Genomic DNA, 25000 nt, shown 5'->3' with positions numbered 1-25000 from the left:
CCCAGGCATATGCCCCCTACGCACTTTTGGTGGTGCACCCCGCACGAACAATCCCGCCTCGACCAGCCTGAACAATTCCCCTCTCGAAGGAAGGCCTCGGCCTTAATCGTCCACGACAAACAGCTCGACGAGGCATGAAGCACCCACGGGAGCCGGAGCATGACGATGCAGAGTCTCGGTTCACAGGAGCCTGGGAAGAACATCCCGTACGGAACCCTTTACCCGAAAACATCCGAACCGCACATGCTCGCGACAGTCCTGCCGTTAGAGAATGCACCGTGCACGCGACCGAGTAAGGCCACTCAGAGACATCCATTTCCCAGGTATATGCCCCCTACGCACTTTTGGTGGCGCAACTCGCACGAACAGTCCCACCTCGACCCCGTAAACAAGCTTTTTTGCCTCGAAGAGTTCGTCGGAGACGAAGAAGCAACCTTCAGTGCAAACGTAGCACTCTTTTGTGCAACCGCCCAAACAACGCCCCCTCTACCCTCTGTCGAAACACTCGGCATTGCTGCTCCCTAAGGTGAGCTTCTCCTCATAGGCAATTCCGCTCTTATCCGGTCACGTTTGTGTGCCCGAATTTCGCAAGGCAACCTCCATGGGACATGGAAAAGACTCGAGAAGAGAGCTCGCTCACGGGAGAGAGAAGCCAAGGAGACCACGAGAGTGCTGAGAGTGGGACAGCGCTGAATAGGCGGGAGAAGCCTGCGCGTATAAACGGAGATATATATCCAATTGCAACGAAGGAACGTGCCAAAGATCGAGAACAATGGCAGAAATGCTAGTAACGTGCACTTCGGGACCAACGCATCACCGGAAGACAACCGCCAAACATCGAAAGAGTCGCGATGCTCCGCAACCTACGTGCAAAGCGGTCGCACACCGGGTAAGGGAGTGAGAGCCCCAAACATAGCTGGGCGAGGCGCTCACTCCGCTCTTTAATATCTCGTTAATACCGCCAAGGAAATGGCACAAGCACACACACACAAGCATCCTCGGAAGAGGACAGTTCGAGTGACAGGTCAAATCCAAGAGTTCCGAAGACTACCTCCAGGAACAATCGGGAACAAGACCGATTACAAGTCGTCGAGTCTGTTACTGGGCGAACACGAGATGCGCACAGGAAATCGATCAGCCCTCACAATGGCCCAAGGCCAGAGATCGGACTGCTACGATTTACCCCAACAATCATCGTGCCACTCTTCGCAGAGAGGTGATAGACGCCAACGAGCCCGCGCATAGCAATCGAGGTGTAAAAAGGGCGTTGAAGGCAGGAAGCCTGGACGAAAGAGGCTACGAGGTCACCTCGAAGCGGTCTAAGAATCGGGCGCACTTGGGGCGACTACCAGTGCCAACCCCTTATCCCGCGGTGCGTCCGACACACAGAAATTTCCAAGGCGGCCAAGGAGCCTCCCCGCATAGCAATCGGGGTGTGAGGTTACGGATGCAGCATTGATAGCAATCGAGGTGTGAGGCGAAGGATGCAGAAGTGAGAGCCGAGGGATGTAGCAGAGATAGCAATCGGGGTGTGTGATGCAGAAGAGATAGCAATCGAGGTGTGCGGTGGGAAGGGCCCAGCAGCCAGAATGCATGAAGCGACGGATGAAGCAGTGATGACAACCGGGCTGTGAGGAGAGGAGGGATGCAGCCAAGAAAGCAATCAGGGCTCGAGGCAAGGGATGCATCAAGGATAGCAATCATGTTGTGAGGCGAGATTCCAAAGGCTAAACGTGAGAGGCTGCAGGGTCGACTCAGAGAGGTCTATGCATGTGAGAGGCTGAAAGCAAGGTCGACTCGGAGCGGTCTATGCATCGGGCGCGCTTGGGGCGACTACCAGTGCCAACCCCTTATCCCGCGACGCGTCCGACAAAGAGAACGTTCCAAGGCGGCAGAGGAGGTTACCAGCCGAAGGATGCAGTAGCAATAACAGGTATAGTTCCGCGGCGGCCGAGAAGACTCACCGCATAGGAATCGGGATGCGAGGCGAGGGATGCGGCGGGAAGGCCCCGACGGCTAAACGGAAGAGGCTGCAGGGCCGCCTCGGAATGGTCCAAGCATCGGATGCGATTGGGACGACTACCAGTGCCAACCCCTTATCCCGCGATGCGTCCGATACACAGATAGTTCCAAGGCGGCCGAGGAGCCTCACCGCATATCAATCGGGGTGCGAGGCGAGGGATGGGGCGGGAAGGCCCCAACGGCTAGACGGAAGAGGCTTCAGGGCCACCTCGGAATGGTCCAAGCATCGGACGCGCTTGGGGCGACTGCCAGTGCCAACCCCTTATCCCGCGATGCGTCCGATACACAGATGGTTCCAAGGCGGCCGAGGAGCCTCACCGCATAGCAATCGGGGGTGCGAGGCGAGGGATGGGGCGGGAAGGCCCCAACGGCTAGACGGAAGAGGCTTCAGGGCCGCCTAGGAATGGTCCAAGCATCGGACACGCTTGGGGCGACTACCAGTGACAGCCCCCTATCCCGCGATGCGTCCGATACGAAGATGGTTCCAAGGCGGCCGAGGAGCCTCACCGCATAGCAATCGGGGTGCGAGGTGGGGGATGCGGCGAGATGGCCCCAACGGCTAGACGGAAGAGGCCACAGGGCCGCGTCGGAATAGTCCAAGCATCGGACGCGCTTGGGGCGACTACCAGTGACAACCCCTTATCCCGCGATGCGTCCGATACGAAGATAGTTCCAAGGCGGCCGAGGAGCCTCACCGCATAGCAATCGGGGTGCGAGGTGGGGGATGCGGCGAGATGGCCCCAACGGCTAGACGGAAGAGGCTGCAGGGCCGCCTCGGAATAGTCCAAGCATCGGACGCGCTTGGGGCCACTACCAGTGACAACCCCTTATCCCGCGATGCGTCCGATACGAAGATAGTTCCAAGGCGGCCGAAGAGCCTCACCGCATAGCAATCGGGGTGCGAGGTGGGGGATGCGGCGAGATGGCCCCAACGGCTAGACGGAAGAGGCCACAGGGCCGCCTCGGAATAGTCCAAGCATCGGACGCGCTTGGGGCGACTACCAGTGACAACCCCTTATCCCGCGATGCGTCCGATACGAAGATAGTTCCCAGGCGGCCGAGGAGCCTCACCGCATAGCAATCGGGGTGCGAGGCGAGGGATGCGGCGAGATGGCCCCAAAGGCTAGACGGAAGAGGCTGCAGGGCTGCCTCGGAATAGTCCAAGCATCGGACGCGCTTGGGGCGACTACCACTGCCAACCCCTTATCCCGCGATGCGTCCGATACACAGATAGTTCCGAGGCGGCCGAGGAGGTGGGGGATGCAGCGAGATGGCCCCAACGGCTAGACGGAAGAGGCTGCAGGGCCGCCTCGGAATAGTCCAAGCATCGGACGCGCTTGGGGCGACTACCAGTGACAACCCCTTATCCCGCGATGCGTCCGATACACAGATAGTTCCGAGGCGGCCAAGGAGCCTCACCGCATAGCAATCGTGGTGCGAGGTGGGGGATGCGGCGAGATGGCCCCAACGGCTAGACGGAAGAGGCTGCAGGGCCGCCTCGGAATGGTCCAAGCATCGGATGCGCTTGGGGCGACTACCACTGCCAACCCCTTATCCCGCGATGCGTCCGATACACAGATAGTTCCAAGGCGGCCGAGGAGCCTCACAGCATAGCAATCAGGGTGCGAGGCGAGGGATGCGGCGAGAAAGCCCCAACGGCTAGAGGGAAGAGGCTTCAGGTCCGCCTCGGAATGGTCCAAGCATCGGACGCGCTTGGGGCGACTACCAGTGACAACCCCTTATCCCGCGACGCGTCCGATACACAGATAGTTCCAAGGCGGCCGAGGAGCCTCACCGCATAGCAATCGGGGTGCGAGGCGAGGGATGCGGCGAGAAGGACCCAACGGCTACACGGAAGAGGCTTCGGGGCCGCCTCGGAATGGTCCAAGCATCGGACGCGCTTGGGGCGACTACCAGTGACAACCCCTTATCCCACGACGCGTCCGATACACAGATAGTTCCAAGGCGGCCGAGGAGCCTCACCGCATAGCAATCGGGGTGCGAGGCGAGGGATGCGGCGAGAACGACCCAACGGCTACACGGAAGAGGCTTCGGGGCCGCCTCGGAATGGTCCAAGCATCGGACGCGCTTGGGGCGACTACCAGTGACAACCCCTTATCCCGCGACGCGTCCGATACACAGATAGTTCCAAGGCGGCCGAGGAGCCTCACCGCATAGCAATCGGGGTGCGAGGCGAGGGATGCGGCGAGAAGGACCCAACGGCTAGACGGAAGAGGCTTCGGGTCCGCCTCGGAATGGTCCAAGCATCGGACGCGCTTGGGGCGACTACCAGTGACAACCCCTTATCCCGCGACGCGTCCGATACACAGATAGTTCCAAGGCGGCCGAGGAGCCTCACCGCATAGCAATCGGGGTGCGAGGCGAGGGATGCGGCGAGAAGGACCCAACGGCTAGACGGAAGAGGCTTCGGGTCCGCCTCGGAATGGTCCAAGCATCGGACGCGCTTGGGGCGACTACCAGTGACAACCCCTTATCCCGCGACGCGTCCGATACACAGATAGTTCCAAGGCGGCCGAGGAGCCTCACCGCATAGCAATCGGGGTGCGAGGCGAGGGATGCGGCGAGAAGGACCCAACGGCTAGACGGAAGAGGCTTCGGGTCCGCCTCGGAATGGTCCAAGCATCGGACGCGCTTGGGGCGACTACCAGTGACAACCCCTTATCCCGCGACGCGTCCGATACACAGATAGTTCCGAGGCGGCCGAGGAGCCTCACCGCATAGCAATCGGGGTGCGAGGCGAAGGATGCGGCGAGAAGGACCCAACGGCTAGACGGAAGAGGCTTCGGGTCCGCCTCGGAATGGTCCAAGCATCGGACGCGCTTGGGGCGACTACCAGTGACAACCCCTTATCCCGCGACGCGTCCGATACACAGATAGTTCCAAGGCGGCCGAGGAGCCTCACCGCATAGCAATCGGGGTGCGAGGCGAGGGATGCGGCGAGAAGGACCCAACGGCTAGACGGAAGAGGCTTCAGGGCCGCCTCGGAATGGTCCAAGCATCGAACGCGCTTGGGGCGACTACCAGTGACAACCCCTTATCCCGCGACGCGTCCGATACACAGATAGTTCCGAGGCGGCCGAGGAGCCTCACCGCATAGCAATCGGGGTGCGAGGCGAGGGATGCGGCGAGAAGGACCCAACGGCTAGACGGAAGAGGCTTCAGGGCCGCCTCGGAATGGTCCAAGCATCGGACGCGCTTGGGGCGACTACCAGTGACAACCCCTTATCCCGCGACGCGTCCGATACACAGATAGTTCCGAGGCGGCCGAGGAGCCTCACCGCATAGCAATCGGGGTGCGAGGCGAGGGATGCGGCGAGAAGGACCCAACGGCTAGACGGAAGAGGCTTCAGGGCCGCCTCGGAATGGTCCAAGCATCGGACGCGCTTGGGGCGACTACCAATGACAACCCCTTATCCCGCGACGCGTCCGATACACAGATAGTTCCGAGGCGGCCGAGGAGCCTCACCGCATAGCAATCGGGGTGCGAGGCGAGGGATGCGGCGAGAAGGACCCAACGGCTAGACGGAAGAGGCTTCAGGGCCGCCTCGGAATGGTCCAAGCATCGGACGCGCTTGGGGCGACTACCAGTGACAACCCCTTATCCCGCGACGCGTCCGATACACAGATAGTTCCGAGGCGGCCGAGGAGCCTCACCGCATAGCAATCGGGGTGCGAGGCGAGGGATGCGGCGAGAAGGACCCAACGGCTAGACGGAAGAGGCTTCAGGGCCGCCTCGGAATGGTCCAAGCATCGGACGCGCTTGGGGCGACTACCGTTGCCAACCCCTTATCCCGCGATGCGTCTGATACACAGATAGTTCCGAGGCGGCCGAGGAGCCTCACCGCATAGCAATCGGGTTGCGAGGCAGATTATTGGGAAGGGAACCCCCTGGGATGCGGCTCAAGCAGTGCCCAAAGGGACTGGAATGCGGAATCACATCGAGAGACCCAAATGCTATACGAGGGCTCAAATCGAATTATCGATTTGGCCACGACATGGACGCATCGGAACGACTACCTTTGCCGAACCACTCGCAATTGCATCCATACCGAAACCAATAGACATTTCCGTTAGAGCCCTCGCATAGCATTCGGGAATCTCGCATGCCCCTCTAAATCGACCAATGCTGGCGCTCAATGAAAATCCGAGCGCTACCACCGTTCGAGCGCCAGCATTGGTCGAGTTAGAGGGGCACGGGGGAGAATGCTCCAGTCAACACCTCCCCTATATAAGTTATTTGTCCGATTCTCGCACAACCGTAGTCTGCCTCGTCGAATCAAACAACGGTCCCAGATTCCGACTTCCGTTCCGTAGAGACCCAAAAGCTAGATGGAGGCTCGCAAGAAAGAGAGTCGGCGCATAGCAATCGGGTTTCTCGAACGTTTAGGGACCGAGCTCACTTGCGGATAGGGCAAAATCCGCCAAGCAACCCAAAAGCTAGACGGGGGCTCGAATCGAATCGCCTAGGCGGCCACAACAACGACGTGTTGGATCGACTACCAGTGCCAAACCATTCAGCAAGACTAGTCTGTGTCGAGGCCGGATAGAGATTCTCAGAGAGCGCCCGCATAGCATTTAGGAGACCTGCCGCGTCCCTCACACTCGACAAATGGTGGTGCACGTTTATAAATCCGAGCGATCCCAACCCTTTCAAGCACCAACATCGGTCGAGATAGAGGGGCACGGAGGGGGCTGCGTGAGACAACACAGTCCCCTATATAAGTTATTTGTCCGATTCTCACACATCCGAAGAATGGTCATCAAATCGGACAACAGCCCAAACTTCCGACTTCCGTCCCAGAAAGCCCAAGAGCTATCTAAAACGTTCATGGCCGGAACTCGATCGCGGCTATACCAGTCCGCCAAGCAACCCAAAAGCTAGACTGGAGCTCTAGTCGAATCACCTCTGTGGCCATTGCAAGGACGTGTTGGAGCGACTACCATTGCCGAACCATTCCGCAGGTCGAGTCCATACCAAGGCCGCATAGAGATTCACGATGAGCTCCTGCATAGCAATCAGGAGACTTGCCGTGTCCATCACAATCGATAAATCCTGGTGCAAGATTTTTGCATCCGAGCGCTCCAACCAGTCGAGCACCAGCATCAATCGACATAAACGGGCACGGGGGGAGGATGCTCGAGAACACTACCTCCCCTATATAAGTTATTTGTCCGATTCTCAAGCAGCCGAAGTCTGGTCATCGAATCGGGTCAAAGACCACAACTTCCGACTTTACCCACAATGCAAGTCATCGAATCGAACATCGGCCCCCGAGTCGGACTCCATGCGTATGTCAGGTCATCGGACCCAAATTCCGCCTTCCTGCGCATGGCGGGCCATCAATATCAACTCGGTCATCGGACCCAAACTCCGCCTTTTTGCGTATGGCACGCCTTCAAATCGGTCATCGGACCCAAATTCCGCCTTCCTGTGCATGGCGGGCCATCAACATCAACTCGGTCATCGGACCCAAATTCCGCCTTTCTGCGCATGGCACGCCATCAACTCGGTCATCGGACCCAAATTCCGCCTTCCTGCGCATGGCAGGTCATCGGACACAAATTCAGACCTCGCCAATATGCCTACGTATCGAATCGGTCATCGGACCCAACTTCCGACTTCATCCATACTGTAGGGTCTTTGAGGTTGGCGCGGTGCGCTCAACCCAGGGAGTCGACCCATCGAAGCATACACCTCCCCTATATAAGCTATTTGTCCGATTCCCACACCTGTGTAGTTTGCACCTCTGACCAGGACATCGACCCCAACTTCCGAACTCGACTGCAACGACGGCACCAGCGCCTTGGTGCGCACCTTGCGACGCACAGTCCCAACATTCGCCTTCCTGCACATGGCAGGTCATCGGACCCAAATTCCGACCTCGCGAGTATGCCTACATATCGAATCGGTCATCGGACCCAACTTCCGACTTCATCCATACCGTAGGGTCTTTGAGGTTGGCGCGGTGCGCTCAACCCGGGGAGTCGACCCAACGAAGCATACACCTCCCCTATATAAGCTATTTGTCCGATTCCCACACCTGTGTAGTTTGCACCTCCGATCAAGACATCGACCCCAACTTCCGAACTCGCCTCCAACGACCGAACCAGCGCCTTGGTGCGCACCTTGCAACGCACAGTGCCAACATTCGCCTTCCTGCACGTGGCAGGTCATCGGACCCAAATTCCGACCTCGCGAGTATGCCTACATATCGAATCGGTCATCGGACCCAACTTCCGACTTCATCCATACCGTAGGGTCTTTGAGGTTGGCGCGGTGCGCTCAACCCGGGGAGTCGACCCAACGAAGCATACACCTCCCCTATATAAGCTATTTGTCCGATTCCCACACCTGTGTAGCTTGCACCTCCGATCAGGACATCGACCCCAACTTCCGAACTCGACTAAAAAGACCGCACCAGCGCCTTGGTGTGCACCTTGCAACGCACAGTGTCAACATTCGCCTTCCTGCACATGGCAGGTCATCGGACCCAAATTCCGACCTCATGAGCATACCTACTAATCGAATCGGTCATCGGACCCAACTTCCGACTTCATCCATACCGTAGGGTCTTTGAGGTTGGCGCGGTGCGCTCAACCTGGGGAGTCGACCCATCGAAGCATACACCTCCCCTATATAAGCTATTTGTCCGATTCCGACACCTGTGTAGTTTGCACCTCCGCTCAGGACATCGACCCCAACTTCCGAACTCGCCTGCAACGACCGAACCAGCGCCTTGGTGCGCACCAAAAGTGCGCACTTTTGGAGGGCACTTTTGTGCGCTCCAAAGGTGCGCACTTTTGGAGGGCACTTTTCTGCGCTCCAAAGGTGCGCACTTTTGGAGGGCACTTTTTGGAGGGCACTTTTCTGCGCTCCAAAGGTGCGCACTTTTGGAGGGCACTTTTTGGAGGGCACTTTTCTGCGCTCCAAAGGTGCGCACTTTTGGAGGGCACTTTTTGGAGGGCACTTTTCTGCGCTCCAAAGGTGCGCACTTTTGGAGGGCACTTTTTGGAGGGCACTTTTCTGCGCTCCAAAGGTGCGCACTTTTGGAGGGCACTTTTTGGAGGGCACTTTTCTGCGCTCCAAAGGTGCGCACTTTTGGAGGGCACTTTTTGGAGGGCACTTTTCTGCGCTCCAAAGGTGCGCACTTTTGGAGGGCACTTTTTGGAGGGCACTTTTCTGCGCTCCAAAGGTGCGCACTTTTGGAGGGCACTTTTTGGAGGGCACTTTTCTGCGCTCCAAAGGTGCGCACTTTTGGAGGGCACTTTTTGGAGGGCACTTTTCTGCGCTCCAAAGGTGCGCACTTTTGGAGGGCACTTTTGTGCACTCCAAAGGTGCGCACTTTTGGAGGGCACTTTTCCTGTGCTCCAAAGGTGCACACCTAGGTGAGCACCTTCGACCACACCTTGTAGCACACCAAACTCTGACTTTCGACTTCATCCGCAATGCAGGGTCTTTGAGGTTGGCGCAATGCGCACAACCAGGGGAGTCGACCCATCAAACCCAACACCTCCCCTATATAAGCTATTTGTCTGATTCTCATACATGCGTAGCCTGCAGGAGCAATTAGGACATCGACCCCAACTTTCGGCTTCTAAACGAAAACAAGGTCTTTGAGGTTGGTGTAATGCGAACAACTAGGGGAGTCAACCCATCAAACCCAACACCTCCCCTATATAAGCTATTTGTCTGATTCTCATACATGTGTAGTCTACAGGAGCAATTAGGACATCGACCCCAACTTTTGACTTCTTAACGAAAACAAGGTCTTTGAGGTTGACGTAATGCGCACAACCAGGGGAGTCGACCCATCAAACCCAACACCTCCCCTATATAAGCTATTTGTCCGATTCTCATACATGTGTAGCCTGCAGGAGCCATTAGGACATTGACCCCAACTTTTGACTTCTTAACGAAAACAAGGTCTTTGAGGTTGGCGTAATGCGCACAACCAAGGGAGTTGACCCATCAAACCCAACACCTCCCCTATATAAGCTATTTGTCTGATTCTCATACATGTGTAGCCTGCAACAACGATTAGGACATCCACCCCAACTTCTGAATTCGTCTGCGTTGACCGCACCAAAGGTGCACGCCTTGGTGCTCACCAAAATCCGACTTCCGACTTCTTCTGCTATGCGGGGTCTTTGAGGTTGGCGCAGTGCGCACAACCAGGGGAGTCAACCCACCGAATGCAACACCTCCCCTATATAAGCTATTTGTCTGATTCTCATACATGCGTAGACTGCAGCAATGATTAGGACATCCACCCCAACTTTTGACTTCTTAAACAAGACAGGGTCTTTGAAGTTGGTGCAGTGCACACAACCAGGGGAGTCGACCCATCAAACGCAACACCTCCCCTATATAAAGCTATTTGTCCGATTCTCATACGTGTAGTCTGCAGCAGCGATTAGGACATCGACCCCAACTTCCGAATTCGTTTGCATTGACCGCACCAAAGGTGCACGCCTTGGTGTGCACCCTGGAGTGCACTTTGGTGCTCACCTCGGTGCACACTTTGGTGTGCACCTCGGTGTGCACCAAAGGTGCGCACCTTGGAGCGCACCAAAGGTGTACACTTTGGAGCGCACCACATAGGGTCTTTGAGAGGTTGGCGCAGTGCGCACACCAAGGTGGGTGTTGAGGTGCGTGCCGAGGTGGGTGGGTGCTAGGGTGCGCTCCATGGTGGGTGCCAGGGTGGGTGCGTGCTAGGGTGGATTCCAAAGAGGGTCATAGGGTGGGTGCCAAGGTGGGTTGGTGATATAGTGGGTTCAAAGGTGGGTACTAGGGTGGGTTCCAAGGTGGGTCACAAGTTGGGTGCCAGGATGCGTGGGTGTTAGGTTGGGTGCCAAGGTGGGCTCCTGCGTGGGTGGGTGCTAGGGTGGGTTTCAAGGTGGACGCGAGGGCGGGTGCCAAGGTGGGTAACAAGTTGGGTGTTAGGATGGGTGAGTGCTAGAGTGGGTGCCAAGGTGGGTGGGTGCTAAGGTGGATGCCAAGGTGGTTCACAGGGTGGGTGGGTTCTAGGGTGAGTTCCAAGGTGGGTCACAGGTTCAGTGCTAGGGTGGGTGTCAAGGCGGGTGTCGAGGTGCCTGGGTGCTAGGGTGTGGATGCCAATGTGGGTCATAGGGTGGGTACTAGGGTGGGCTGCAATGTGGGTGCCAAGGTGGGTAACATGCTCGGTGGGTTCTAAATTGGGTGCCAGGGTGGGTGTGCACCCACCTTGCCCGAGGTGGGTGCCAAGGTGCCAGTGTGGGTGGGTGCTAAGGTGGATGCCAAGGTGGGTGAGAAGGTGGGTGATAGGTTGAGTGGTAGGATGGGTGGGTGCCAAGATGGGTCACAGGGTGGGTGCAAGGGTGGGTAGGTGCTAGGGTTGGTGTCAGGGTGGGTGGGTGCTAGGTTGGGTTCCAAGGTGGGTGCGAGGGTGAGTGTCAAGGTGGGTCACAGGTTAGGTGCTAGGATGGGTGAGTGCTAGGGTGCAAAGGTGCCAGGGTGGGTGCTAGGATGGGTCGATGCTAGGGTGAGTGGCAAGGTGGGTCCACAAGTGTCAAGGTGGGTGCCGAGGTGGGTGCCAAGTCGGCGACTGCTATGGTGGATGCCAAGGTGGGTCACGGGGTGGGTGCCAAGTTGCTAGGTTGGGTTCCAAGGTGGGTGCCAACGTGGGTGCTAGGGTGCGTGGGTTAAAGGGTGTGTCACAACGTGGGTGCCAGGATGGGTGCGCACCCACACTGGCCAAGACGGGTGCGGGTGCAAGGTTGGGTTCCAAGCCCGGTCACAGGCTGGGTGCTAGGATGGGTGGGTGCCAAGGTGGGCACCAGGGTGGGTGCACCCACCCTGGCCAAGGTGGGTCACGGGGTGGGTCCTAGGGTGGGTAACGGGGTGGGTACTAAGGTGCGTGCCAAGGTGGGTCATAGGGTGGGTGCCAAGGTGGGCACCAGGGTGGGTGTGCACCAACCCTAGCCAGGGTAGGTCACGGGGTGGTTGTCGGGGTGGGCGTCAAGGAGCCAAGGTGGGTGGCAAGTAGCCAAGTTGCGTGCCAAGGTGGGTGTCGGGGTGGGTGCCAAGGATCCAAGGTGGGTGCCAAGGAACCAAGGTGGGTGTCTGGGTGGGTGCCGAGGTGGGAGCCAGGGTGGGTCCCAAGGTGAGTGCAAAGGTGGGTGCCAGGGTCAAGGTGAGTGCCAATGTGGGTTCCAAGGTGCCAGGGTCAGGGTGAGTGCCAATGTGGGTTCAAAGGTGCTAAGTTGGGTGCGAGGTTGGGTGCGAGGGTGGGTGGGTGCCAAGGTGTGCTAGGTGGAAGCCCGGGTGGGTCGGCATCCCATGGGTGTCGAGTTGGGTGCCTGATGGGTGCTTCTTGTCAAGTTTTAGTCGTCGGGACTCATTTCGAGCCTTAGAGGTCGTTTCTTGTCCGGTTGCCCTGTCTTCGACCTGGGAACCCAATTTTGGTCCTCGGGTCCCATTTTTTTTTGTCTCGCATCCCACTTTTGGCCTGTGGCCTTTTCGGGGTCGATTCTCGTTTTGGGCATCAGAGCATGTTTCTTCTCCTAAAACCCAATATTTGTTTATTAAGTCTCGGAACACATTTTTGTTCTCGTGGACCCATCATGGGTCTTGGAACGCATTTGTGGTCCTTGGGTCCCATTTTGCATCCCGAAACTTGTGTTTTGGTGCTTGATCCCTATTTTGGGTGCCCACCTTGCACCAAGTGCGCACCCGGGGCAAACCGAGCGCCTTGGTGCACCGGGGCAAGATCGAGCGTGCACCCGAGGCGCCCCGAACATGCACCAAGGTGCACTCGGCCCACATGTGAGCGCAGGTCGTTGCGCCCGAGGTGGTGTGTGGGCACCGCGTTGCAGACGGGACACTGCACGCACACGACGCCCCCTCCAGGTGCACGCACGTAGGCCGGGCCGGGTGCACACCCGACGCCCTAGCAAGGTGCGCGCACCCGGGCAGGGCTCACACTTGGCGAACGGGGCGCACTTCGCGAGGGAGGGTGTGCACCTCGACGGGGGTGGGTGGCCGGGGTGGATTCGCACGTGGGTCGCGGTTTGCTAAGTACACACTGCGACAAGCTCATAACGGGTGCGATCATACCAGCGTTAGTGCACCGGATCCCATCAGAACTCCGCAGTTAAGCGCGCTTGGGCCGGAGTAGTACTGGGATGGGTGACCTCCCGGGAAGTCCCGGTGTTGCACCCTTTTTTAGTTTTTCGCCGGGCGTCGCAATGCTATTTGAATAAACCTTTTGCCCGTTTGCGTTCTCGTCGGGGCCGGGCCGGGCCGGGGTGCGCTGCCCGCACTACCGCGCGCGCGGGGGCGACACCGAGCGCGCACCCGAGGCGCCCCGAGCACACAGGCCACGGTGCAACCCGGGCGTTGTGCGCGCACCCCGGTGCGCCCGAGGTGCTGCGCGCGCACCCAGGTGAAATCGGTGTGCACCTCGGCCAGTGCGCGCTCGGTCGAGTCGTGCACGTTGGCCAAGGTGCACGGTGATGTTTCTTACTCTAAGGTTCCGCACCAGACGCCCGGGACAGGTGAGCGAAGCTGGGCGGGGCCGGGTGCGCGGCCGGGGCAGGTGCACGCAGCTGGAGAGAGCTTTGGAGCACACTTCGGAGCGCACCAATGATGCGCTCCATTCAAAAGTTTCCTGAAAAGGCAAAAAAAGTTGAGATTATAGAATTTCCCACTTGAGAGATTGTAAAAAAAAAAAATTTAAAATGAAGGAAACGCGGGTGCCAAGGTGTGCGCAGCCCAGCCAAGGTGTGCGCACCAAGGCGCCCACCCTGGCGAAGGTGCACGCAAGGTGCGCACCCGAGGCAAACCGGACAATTAACCCAACTTTCGACTTCGCGCGCACCTTGGAGCGCACTTCGGAGCGCTCCTTGGTGCGCACCAATCTTGGGCACCTCGGAGTGCACCATGGCGCCCACCAAGGTGCGCACCCGGGGCAAACCGAGCTCCGACTTCGTGCGCACCTTGGAGCGCACGAAAGGTGCGCACCATGGCGCCCACCAAGGTGCGCAGCCCAGCCAAGGCGTGCGCATCAAGGTGCGCACCCTGGCGAAGGTGCGCACCCGGGGCAAACCGAGCTCCGACTTCGTGCGCACCTTGGAGCGCACAAAAGGTGCGCAACCCAGCCAAGGTGTGCGCACCCCGGTCAAACCGAGCTCCGAATCGTGCGCACCAGAGGTGCACGCCATCGTGCGCACCTTGGAGCACACTTCGGAGCCCTCCTTGGTGCGCGCCGATGTTGCGCACCTCGGAGCGCACCCGGGGAAAACAATGCAATTAACCCGACTTTCGACTTCGTGGGCACCTCGGAGCGCTCTCGGGTTCGCACCTCGGAGCACACCGAGGTGCGCACCTTTGATGCGCTGCCTTCACCAATTTCCAGAAAAGGCAAGAAAACATTGAGAAGGTGTGCGCACCGAGGTGCCCACCCTGGCGAAGGTGCACGCGAGGTGCGCACCCGGGGCAAACCGGGCTCCGACTTCGTGCACGCCGCACCTTGGAGCACACTTCGGAGCGCTCCTTGGTGCGCACCAGGGCGCGCAACCCAGCCGAGGTGCCCACCCCGGCGAAGGTGCACGCGAGGTGCGCACCCGGGGCAAACCGGGCTCCGACTTCGTGCACGCCATGGTGCCCACCGCGGCGAAGGTGCACGCGAGGTGCGCACCCGGGGCAAACCGGGCTCCGACTTCGTGCACGCCGCACCTTGGAGCACACTTCGGAGCGCTCCTTGGTGCGCACCATGGTGCCCACCAGGGCGCGCAACCCCGCCGAAGGTGCACGCGAGGTGCGCACCCGGGGCAAACCGGGCTCCGACTTCGTGCACGCCGCACCTTGGAGCACACTTCGGAGCGCTCCTTGGTGCGCACCATGGTGCCCACCAGGGCGCGCAACCCCGCCGAAGGTGCACGCGAGGTGCGCACCCGGGGCAAACCGGGCTCCGACTTCGTGCACGCCATGGTGCGCACCGCGGCGAAGGTGCGCACCCGGGGCAAACCGGGCTCCGACTTCGTGCACGCCGCACCTTGGAGCACACTTCGGAGCGCTCCTTGGTGCGCACCAGGGCGCGCAACCCAGCCGAGGTGCCCACCCCGGCGAAGGTGCACGCGAGGTGCGTACCCGGGGCAAACCGGGCTCCGACTTCGTGCACGCCGCACCTTGGAGCACACTTCGGAGCGCTCCTTGGTGCGCACCATGGTGCCCACCAGGCCGCGCAACCCAGCCAAGGTGTGCGCACCAAGGTGCACGCGAGGTGCGCACCCGGGGCAAACCGGGGTCCGACTTCGTGCACGCCGCACCTTGGAGCACACATCGGGGCGCTCCCGGGTTCGCACCGGCGTTGCGCACCGTGGTGGGCACCTCGGAGCACACCAAGGTGGGCAGCGAGGTGCGCACCTTTGATGCGATGCCTTCACTAATTTCCATAAAAGGCAAAAAAAAAACGAGATTTTAAAATTTCCGTTTTGAAAGATAGTGAGAAAAAGGGAATGCTGGTGCCATCTTGAGCCCGCCCTGGTGCGCAGCCCAGCCAAGGTGTGCGCACCAAGGTGCCCACCCTGGCGAAGGTGCGCGCCCGGGCAATTAACCCAACTTCCAACTTCGCGCGCGCCAGGGTGGGAGCGCACCCAACAACCGGGCCTGGGAAGAGCCAATGCGAGAAACCCCACCAAACGCTCTGACAAAAAAAGAGGGGGCGCTCCAGTAACCCCGCTTCGGAGCGCACCCTGGGCAAACCCAGCCAAGGTGCCCACCCCGGCCAAGGTGCAGGCGAGGTGCGCACCCGGGGCAAACCGGGCTCCGACAACGTGCACGCCGCACCTTGGAGCACACTTCGTAGCGCTCCCGGGTGCGCACCTCAGAGCACACCAAGGTGGGCAGCGAGGTGCGCACCTTTGATGCGCTGCCTTCACTAATTTCCAGAAAAGGCAAAAAAAAAAGGAGATTTTAAAATTTCCGTTTTGAAAGATAGTGAAAAAAACGGAACGCGCGTGCCATCTTGAGCCCGCCCTGGTGCGCAGCCCAGGTAAGGTGCCCACCCTGGCAAAGGTGCGCACCCGGGCAATTAACCCTACTTCCGACTTCGTGCGCGCCAGGGTGGCAACCGGGCCTCGGAAGAGCCAATGCGAGAAACCCCACCAAACGCTCCGACAAAAAAAGAGGCGGCGCTCCAATAACCCCGCTTCGGAGCGCAGCCGGGGCAAACCCAGCCAAGGTGCCCACCCCGACGAAGGTGCACGCGAGGTGCGCACCCGGGGCAAACCGGGCTCCGACAACGTGCACGCAGCACCTTGGAGCACACTTCGAAGCACTCCCGGGTGCCCACCGGCGTTGCGCACCGTGGTGGGCAGCGAGGTGCGCACCTTTGATGCGCTGCCTTCACTAATTTCCAGAAAAAGGCAAAAAAAAATGAGATTTTAAAATTTCCGTTTTGAAAGATAGTGAAAAAAAAGGAACGCGGGTGCCATCTTGAGCCCGCCCTGGTGCGCAGCCCAGGCAAGGCATGCGCACCAAGGTGCCCACCCGAGGTGCACACCCGGGGCAAACCGGGCTCCGACTTCGTGCAGGCCGCACCTTGGAGCACACTTCGGAGCGCTCCTTGGTGCGCACCATGGTGCCCACCAGGGCGCGCAACCCAGCCAAGGTCTGCACACCAAGGTGCCCACCCCGGCGAAGGTGCACGCGAGGTGCGCACCCGGGGCAAACCGGGCTCCGACTTCGTGCACGCCATGGTGCCCACCGCGGCGAAGGTGCACGCGAGGTGCGCACCCGGGGCAAACCGGGCTCCGACTTCGTGCACGCCGCACCTTGGAGCACACTTCGGAGCGCTCCTTGGTGCGCACCATGGTGCCCACCAGGGCGCGCAACCCAGCCAAGGTGTGCGCACCAAGGTGCACGCGAGGTGCGCACCCGGGGCAAACCGGGGTCCGACTTCGTGCACGCCGCACCTTGGAGCACACATCGGAGCGCTCCCAGGTTCGCACCAGCGTTGCGCACCTTTGATGCGCTGCCTTCACTAATTTCCAGAAAAGGCAAAAAAAAACGATATTTTAAAATTTCCGTTCTGAAAGATAGTGAAAAAAACGGAACGCGGGTGCCATCTTGAGCCCTTCCTGGTGCGCAGCCCAGGCAAGTTGTGCGCACCAAGGTGCCCACCCTGGCGGAGGTGCGCGCCCGGGGCAAACCGGGCTCCGACTTCGTGCACTGCATGGTGCCCACCAAGGCGCGCAACCCAGCCAAGGTGCCCACCGCAGCGAAGGTGCACGCGAGGTGCACACCCGGGGCAAACCGGGCTCCGACTTCGTGCACGCCGCACCTTGGAGCACACTTCAGAGCGCTCCTTGGTGCGCACCAGGGCGCGCAACCCAGCCGAGGTGCCCACCCCGGCGAAGGTGCACGCGAGGTGCGCACCCGGGGCAAACCGGGCTCCGACTTCGTGCACGCCATGGTGCCCACCGCGGCGAAGGTGCGCACCCGGGGCAAACCGGGCTCCGACTTCGTGCACGCCGCACCTTGGAGCACACTTCGGAGCGCTCCTTGGTGCGCACCATGGTGCCCACCAGGCCGCGCAACCCAGCCAAGGTGTGCGCACCAAGGTGCACGCGAGGTGCGCACCCGGGGCAAACCGGGGTCCGACTTCGTGCACGCCGCACCTTGGAGCACACATCGGGGCGCTCCCGGGTTCGCACCGGCGTTGCGCACCGTGGTGGGCACCTCGGAGCACACCAAGGTGGGCAGCGAGGTGCGCACCTTTGATGCGATGCCTTCACTAATTTCCATAAAAGGCAAAAAAAAAACGAGATTTTAAAATTTCCGTTTTGAAAGATAGTGAGAAAAAGGGAATGCTGGTGCCATCTTGAGCCCGCCCTGGTGCGCAGCCCAGCCAAGGTTTGCGCACCAAGGTGCCCACCCTGGCGAAGGTGCGCGCCCGGGCAATTAACCCAACTTCCAACTTCGCGCGCGCCAGGGTGGGAGCGCACCCAACAACCGGGCCTGGGAAGAGCCAATGCGAGAAACCCCACCAAACTCTCTGACAAAAAAAGAGGGGGCGCTCCAGTAACCCCGCTTCGGAGCGCACCCTGGGCAAACCCAGCCAAGGTGCCCACCCCGGCCAAGGTGCAGGCGAGGTGCGCACCCGGGGCAAACCGGGCTCCGACAACGTGCACGCCGCACCTTGGAGCACACTTCGTAGCGCTCCCGGGTGCGCACCTCAGAGCACACCAAGGTGGGCAGCGAGGTGCGCACCTTTGATGCGCTGCCTTCACTAATTTCCAGAAAAGGCAAAAAAAAAAGGAGATTTTAAAATTTCCGTTTTGAAAGATAGTGAAAAAAATGGAACGCGCGTGCCATCTTGAGCCCGCCCTGGTGCGCAGCCCAGGTAAGGTGCCACCCATGCAAAGGTGCGCACCCGGGCAATTAACCCTACTTCCGACTTCGTGCGCGCCAGGGTGGCAACCGGGCCTCGGAAGAGCCAATGCGAGAAACCCCACCAAACGCTCCGACAAAAAAAGAGGCGGCGCTCCAATAACCCCGCTTCGGAGCGCAGCCGGGGCAAACCAAGCCAAGGTGCCCACCCCGACGAAGGTGCACGCGAGGTGCGCACCCGGGGCAAACCGGGCTCCGACAACGTGCACGCAACACCTTGGAGCACACTTCGAAGCACTCCCGGGTGCCCACCGGCGTTGCGCACCGTGGTGGGCAGCGAGGTGCGCACCTTTGATGCGCTGCCTTCACTAATTTCCAGAAAAAGGCAAAAAAAAATGAGATTTTAAAATTTCCGTTTTGAAAGATAGTGAAAAAAAAGGAACGCGGGTGCCATCTTGAGCCCGCCCTGGTGCGCAGCCCAGGCAAGGCATGCGCACCAAGGTGCCCACCCGAGGTGCACACCCGGGGCAAACCGGGCTCCGACTTCGTGCAGGCCGCACCTTGGAGCACACTTCGGAGCGCTCCTTGGTGCGCACCATGGTGCCCACCAGGGCGCACCCGGGGCAAACCGGGCTCCGACTTTGTGCACGCCGCACCTTGGAGCACACATCGGAGCGCTCCCAGGTTCGCACCAGCGTTGCGCACCTTTGATGCGCTGCCTTCACTAATTTCCAGAAAAGGCAAAAAAAAATGATATTTTAAAATTTCCGTTCTGAAAGATAGTGAAAAAAACGGAACGCGGGTGCCATCTTGAGCCCTTCCTGGTGCGCAGCCCAGGCAAGTTGTGCGCACCAAGGTGCCCACCCTGGCGGAGGTGCGCGCCCGGGGCAAACCGGGCTCCGACTTCGTGCACTGCATGGTGCCCACCAAGGCGCGCAACCCAGCCAAGGTGCCCACCGCAGCGAAGGTGCACGCGAGGTGCGCACCCGAGGTGCACACCCGGGGCAAACCGGGCTCCGACTTCGTGCACGCCGCACCTTGGAGCACACTTCAGAGCGCTCCTTGGTACGCACCAGGGCGCGCAACCCAGCCAAGGTGCTCACCCCGGCGAAGGTGCACGCGAGGTGCGCACCCGGGGCAAACCGGGCTCGGACTTCGTGCACGCCGCACCTTGGAGCACACATCGGAGCGCTCCCGGGTTCGCACCAGCATTGCGCACCTTTGATGCGCTGCCTTCACTAATTTCCAGAAAAGGCAAAAAAAAGAAAAAAATGAGATTTTAAAATTTCCGTTTTGAAAGATAGTGAAAAAAACGGAACGCGGGTGCCATCTTGAGCCCGCCCTGGTGTGCAGCCCAGGCAAGTTGTGCGCACCAAGGCACCCACCCTGGCCAAGGTGGGTCACGGGGTGGGTCCTAGGGTGGGTAACGGGGTGGGTACTAAGGTGCGTGCCAAGGTGGGTCATAGGGTGGGTGCCAAGGTGGGCACCAGGGTGGGTGTGCACCAACCCTAGCCAGGGTAGGTCACGGGGTGGTTGTCGGGGTGGGCGTCAAGGAGCCAAGATGGGTGGCAAGTAGCCAAGTTGCGTGCCAAGGTGGGTGTCGGGGTGGGTGCCAAGGATCCAAGGTGGGTGCCAAGGAACCAAGGTGGGTGTCTGGGTGGGTGCCGAGGTGGGAGCCAGGGTGGGTCCCAAGGTGAGTGCAAAGGTGGGTGCCAGGGTCAAGGTGAGTGCCAATGTGGGTTCCAAGGTGCCAGGGTCAGGGTGAGTGCCAATGTGGGTTCAAAGGTGCTAAGTTGGGTGCGAGGTTGGGTGCGAGGGTGGGTGGGTGCCAAGGTGTGCTAGGTGGAAGCCCGGGTGGGTCGGCATCCCATGGGTGTCGAGTTGGGTGCCTGATGGGTGCTTCTTGTCAAGTTTTAGTCGTCGGGACTCATTTCGAGCCTTAGAGGTCGTTTCTTGTCCGGTTGCCCTGTCTTCGACCTGGGAACCCAATTTTGGTCCTCGGGTCCCATTTTTTTTTGTCTCGCATCCCACTTTTGGCCTGTGGCCTTTTCGGGGTCGATTCTCGTTTTGGGCATCAGAGCATGTTTCTTCTCCTAAAACCCAATATTTGTTTATTAAGTCTCGGAACACATTTTTGTTCTCGTGGACCCATCATGGGTCTTGGAACGCATTTGTGGTCCTTGGGTCCCATTTTGCATCCCGAAACTTGTGTTTTGGTGCTTGATCCCTATTTTGGGTGCCCACCTTGCACCAAGTGCGCACCCGGGGCAAACCGAGCGCCTTGGTGCACCGGGGCAAGATCGAGCGTGCACCCGAGGCGCCCCGAACATGCACCAAGGTGCACTCGGCCCACATGTGAGCGCAGGTCGTTGCGCCCGAGGTGGTGTGTGGGCACCGCGTTGCAGACGGGACACTGCACGCACACGACGCCCCCTCCAGGTGCACGCACGTAGGCCGGGCCGGGTGCACACCCGACGCCCTAGCAAGGTGCGCGCACCCGGGCAGGGCTCACACTTGGCGAACGGGGCGCACTTCGCGAGGGAGGGTGTGCACCTCGACGGGGGTGGGTGGCCGGGGTGGATTCGCACGTGGGTCGCGGTTTGCTAAGTACACACTGCGACAAGCTCATAACGGGTGCGATCATACCAGCGTTAGTGCACCGGATCCCATCAGAACTCCGCAGTTAAGCGCGCTTGGGCCGGAGTAGTACTGGGATGGGTGACCTCCCGGGAAGTCCCGGTGTTGCACCCTTTTTTAGTTTTTCGCCGGGCGTCGCAATGCTATTTGAATAAACCTTTTGCCCGTTTGCGTTCTCGTCGGGGCCGGGCCGGGCCGGGGTGCGCTGCCCGCACTACCGCGCGCGCGGGGGCGACACCGAGCGCGCACCCGAGGCGCCCCGAGCACACAGGCCACGGTGCAACCCGGGCGTTGTGCGCGCACCCCGGTGCGCCCGAGGTGCTGCGCGCGCACCCAGGTGAAATCGGTGTGCACCTCGGCCAGTGCGCGCTCGGTCGAGTCGCGCACGTTGGCCAAGGTGCACGGTGATGTTTCTTACTCTAAGGTTCCGCACCAGACGCCCGGGACAGGTGAGCGAAGCTGGGCGGGGCCGGGTGCGCGGCCGGGGCAGGTGCACGCAGCTGGAGAGAGCTTTGGAGCACACTTCGGAGCGCACCAATGATGCGCTCCATTCAAAAGTTTCCTGAAAAGGCAAAAAAAGTTGAGATTATAGAATTTCCCACTTGAGAGATTGTAAAAAAAAAAAATTTAAAATGAAGGAAACGCGGGTGCCAAGGTGTGCGCAGCCCAGCCAAGGTGTGCGCACCAAGGCGCCCACCCTGGCGAAGGTGCACGCAAGGTGCGCACCCGAGGCAAACCGGACAATTAACCCAACTTTCGACTTCGCGCGCACCTTGGAGCGCACTTCGGAGCGCTCCTTGGTGCGCACCAATCTTGGGCACCTCGGAGTGCACCATGGCGCCCACCAAGGTGCGCACCCGGGGCAAACCGAGCTCCGACTTCGTGCGCACCTTGGAGCGCACGAAAGGTGCGCACCATGGCGCCCACCAAGGTGCGCAGCCCAGCCAAGGCGTGCGCATCAAGGTGCGCACCCTGGCGAAGGTGCGCACCCGGGGCAAACCGAGCTCCGACTTCGTGCGCACCTTGGAGCGCACAAAAGGTGCGCAACCCAGCCAAGGTGTGCGCACCCCGGTCAAACCGAGCTCCGAATCGTGCGCACCAGAGGTGCACGCCATCGTGCGCACCTTGGAGCACACTTCGGAGCCCTCCTTGGTGCGCGCCGATGTTGCGCACCTCGGAGCGCACCCGGGGAAAACAATGCAATTAACCCGACTTTCGACTTCGTGGGCACCTCGGAGCGCTCTCGGGTTCGCACCTCGGAGCACACCGAGGTGCGCACCTTTGATGCGCTGCCTTCACCAATTTCCAGAAAAGGCAAGAAAACATTGAGAAGGTGTGCGCACCGAGGTGCCCACCCTGGCGAAGGTGCACGCGAGGTGCGCACCCGGGGCAAACCGGGCTCCGACTTCGTGCACGCCGCACCTTGGAGCACACTTCGGAGCGCTCCTTGGTGCGCACCAGGGCGCGCAACCCAGCCGAGGTGCCCACCCCGGCGAAGGTGCACGCGAGGTGCGCACCCGGGGCAAACCGGGCTCCGACTTCGTGCACGCCATGGTGCCCACCGCGGCGAAGGTGCACGCGAGGTGCGCACCCGGGGCAAACCGGGCTCCGACTTCGTGCACGCCGCACCTTGGAGCACACTTCGGAGCGCTCCTTGGTGCGCACCATGGTGCCCACCAGGGCGCGCAACCCCGCCGAAGGTGCACGCGAGGTGCGCACCCGGGGCAAACCGGGCTCCGACTTCGTGCACGCCGCACCTTGGAGCACACTTCGGAGCGCTCCTTGGTGCGCACCATGGTGCCCACCAGGGCGCGCAACCCCGCCGAAGGTGCACGCGAGGTGCGCACCCGGGGCAAACCGGGCTCCGACTTCGTGCACGCCATGGTGCGCACCGCGGCGAAGGTGCGCACCCGGGGCAAACCGGGCTCCGACTTCGTGCACGCCGCACCTTGGAGCACACTTCGGAGCGCTCCTTGGTGCGCACCAGGGCGCGCAACCCAGCCGAGGTGCCCACCCCGGCGAAGGTGCACGCGAGGTGCGTACCCGGGGCAAACCGGGCTCCGACTTCGTGCACGCCGCACCTTGGAGCACACTTCGGAGCGCTCCTTGGTGCGCACCATGGTGCCCACCAGGCCGCGCAACCCAGCCAAGGTGTGCGCACCAAGGTGCACGCGAGGTGCGCACCCGGGGCAAACCGGGGTCCGACTTCGTGCACGCCGCACCTTGGAGCACACATCGGGGCGCTCCCGGGTTCGCACCGGCGTTGCGCACCGTGGTGGGCACCTCGGAGCACACCAAGGTGGGCAGCGAGGTGCGCACCTTTGATGCGATGCCTTCACTAATTTCCATAAAAGGCAAAAAAAAAACGAGATTTTAAAATTTCCGTTTTGAAAGATAGTGAGAAAAAGGGAATGCTGGTGCCATCTTGAGCCCGCCCTGGTGCGCAGCCCAGCCAAGGTGTGCGCACCAAGGTGCCCACCCTGGCGAAGGTGCGCGCCCGGGCAATTAACCCAACTTCCAACTTCGCGCGCGCCAGGGTGGGAGCGCACCCAACAACCGGGCCTGGGAAGAGCCAATGCGAGAAACCCCACCAAACGCTCTGACAAAAAAAGAGGGGGCGCTCCAGTAACCCCGCTTCGGAGCGCACCCTGGGCAAACCCAGCCAAGGTGCCCACCCCGGCCAAGGTGCAGGCGAGGTGCGCACCCGGGGCAAACCGGGCTCCGACAACGTGCACGCCGCACCTTGGAGCACACTTCGTAGCGCTCCCGGGTGCGCACCTCAGAGCACACCAAGGTGGGCAGCGAGGTGCGCACCTTTGATGCGCTGCCTTCACTAATTTCCAGAAAAGGCAAAAAAAAAAGGAGATTTTAAAATTTCCGTTTTGAAAGATAGTGAAAAAAACGGAACGCGCGTGCCATCTTGAGCCCGCCCTGGTGCGCAGCCCAGGTAAGGTGCCCACCCTGGCAAAGGTGCGCACCCGGGCAATTAACCCTACTTCCGACTTCGTGCGCGCCAGGGTGGCAACCGGGCCTCGGAAGAGCCAATGCGAGAAACCCCACCAAACGCTCCGACAAAAAAAGAGGCGGCGCTCCAATAACCCCGCTTCGGAGCGCAGCCGGGGCAAACCCAGCCAAGGTGCCCACCCCGACGAAGGTGCACGCGAGGTGCGCACCCGGGGCAAACCGGGCTCCGACAACGTGCACGCAGCACCTTGGAGCACACTTCGAAGCACTCCCGGGTGCCCACCGGCGTTGCGCACCGTGGTGGGCAGCGAGGTGCGCACCTTTGATGCGCTGCCTTCACTAATTTCCAGAAAAAGGCAAAAAAAAATGAGATTTTAAAATTTCCGTTTTGAAAGATAGTGAAAAAAAAGGAACGCGGGTGCCATCTTGAGCCCGCCCTGGTGCGCAGCCCAGGCAAGGCATGCGCACCAAGGTGCCCACCCGAGGTGCACACCCGGGGCAAACCGGGCTCCGACTTCGTGCAGGCCGCACCTTGGAGCACACTTCGGAGCGCTCCTTGGTGCGCACCATGGTGCCCACCAGGGCGCGCAACCCAGCCAAGGTCTGCACACCAAGGTGCCCACCCCGGCGAAGGTGCACGCGAGGTGCGCACCCGGGGCAAACCGGGCTCCGACTTCGTGCACGCCATGGTGCCCACCGCGGCGAAGGTGCACGCGAGGTGCGCACCCGGGGCAAACCGGGCTCCGACTTCGTGCACGCCGCACCTTGGAGCACACTTCGGAGCGCTCCTTGGTGCGCACCATGGTGCCCACCAGGGCGCGCAACCCAGCCAAGGTGTGCGCACCAAGGTGCACGCGAGGTGCGCACCCGGGGCAAACCGGGGTCCGACTTCGTGCACGCCGCACCTTGGAGCACACATCGGAGCGCTCCCAGGTTCGCACCAGCGTTGCGCACCTTTGATGCGCTGCCTTCACTAATTTCCAG

General features: G+C 60.6%; 2 non-coding genes across 2 annotated transcripts; both read left to right on the top strand.

The window, feature by feature from the left end:
* Positions 1-13124: 13124 nt before the first annotated feature.
* LOC131862783 (5S ribosomal RNA) lies at positions 13125-13243 on the top strand. Its single transcript, XR_009361720.1, has one exon. It is a non-coding gene; the product is annotated as a 5S ribosomal RNA (ribosomal RNA).
* A 7804-nt stretch (positions 13244-21047) lies between these two features.
* On the top strand, positions 21048-21166 carry LOC131862782 (5S ribosomal RNA). Its single transcript, XR_009361719.1, has one exon. It is a non-coding gene; the product is annotated as a 5S ribosomal RNA (ribosomal RNA).
* The last annotated feature ends 3834 nt before the right edge of the window (positions 21167-25000 follow it).

The sequence above is a fragment of the Cryptomeria japonica genome, unplaced genomic scaffold (genome assembly GCF_030272615.1).
Source record: "Cryptomeria japonica unplaced genomic scaffold, Sugi_1.0 HiC_scaffold_51, whole genome shotgun sequence".
NCBI lineage: Eukaryota > Viridiplantae > Streptophyta > Pinopsida > Cupressales > Cupressaceae > Cryptomeria > Cryptomeria japonica.
Note: the sequence above shows the minus strand (reverse complement) of the source record. Positions and strands in the feature narration are given on the sequence as shown.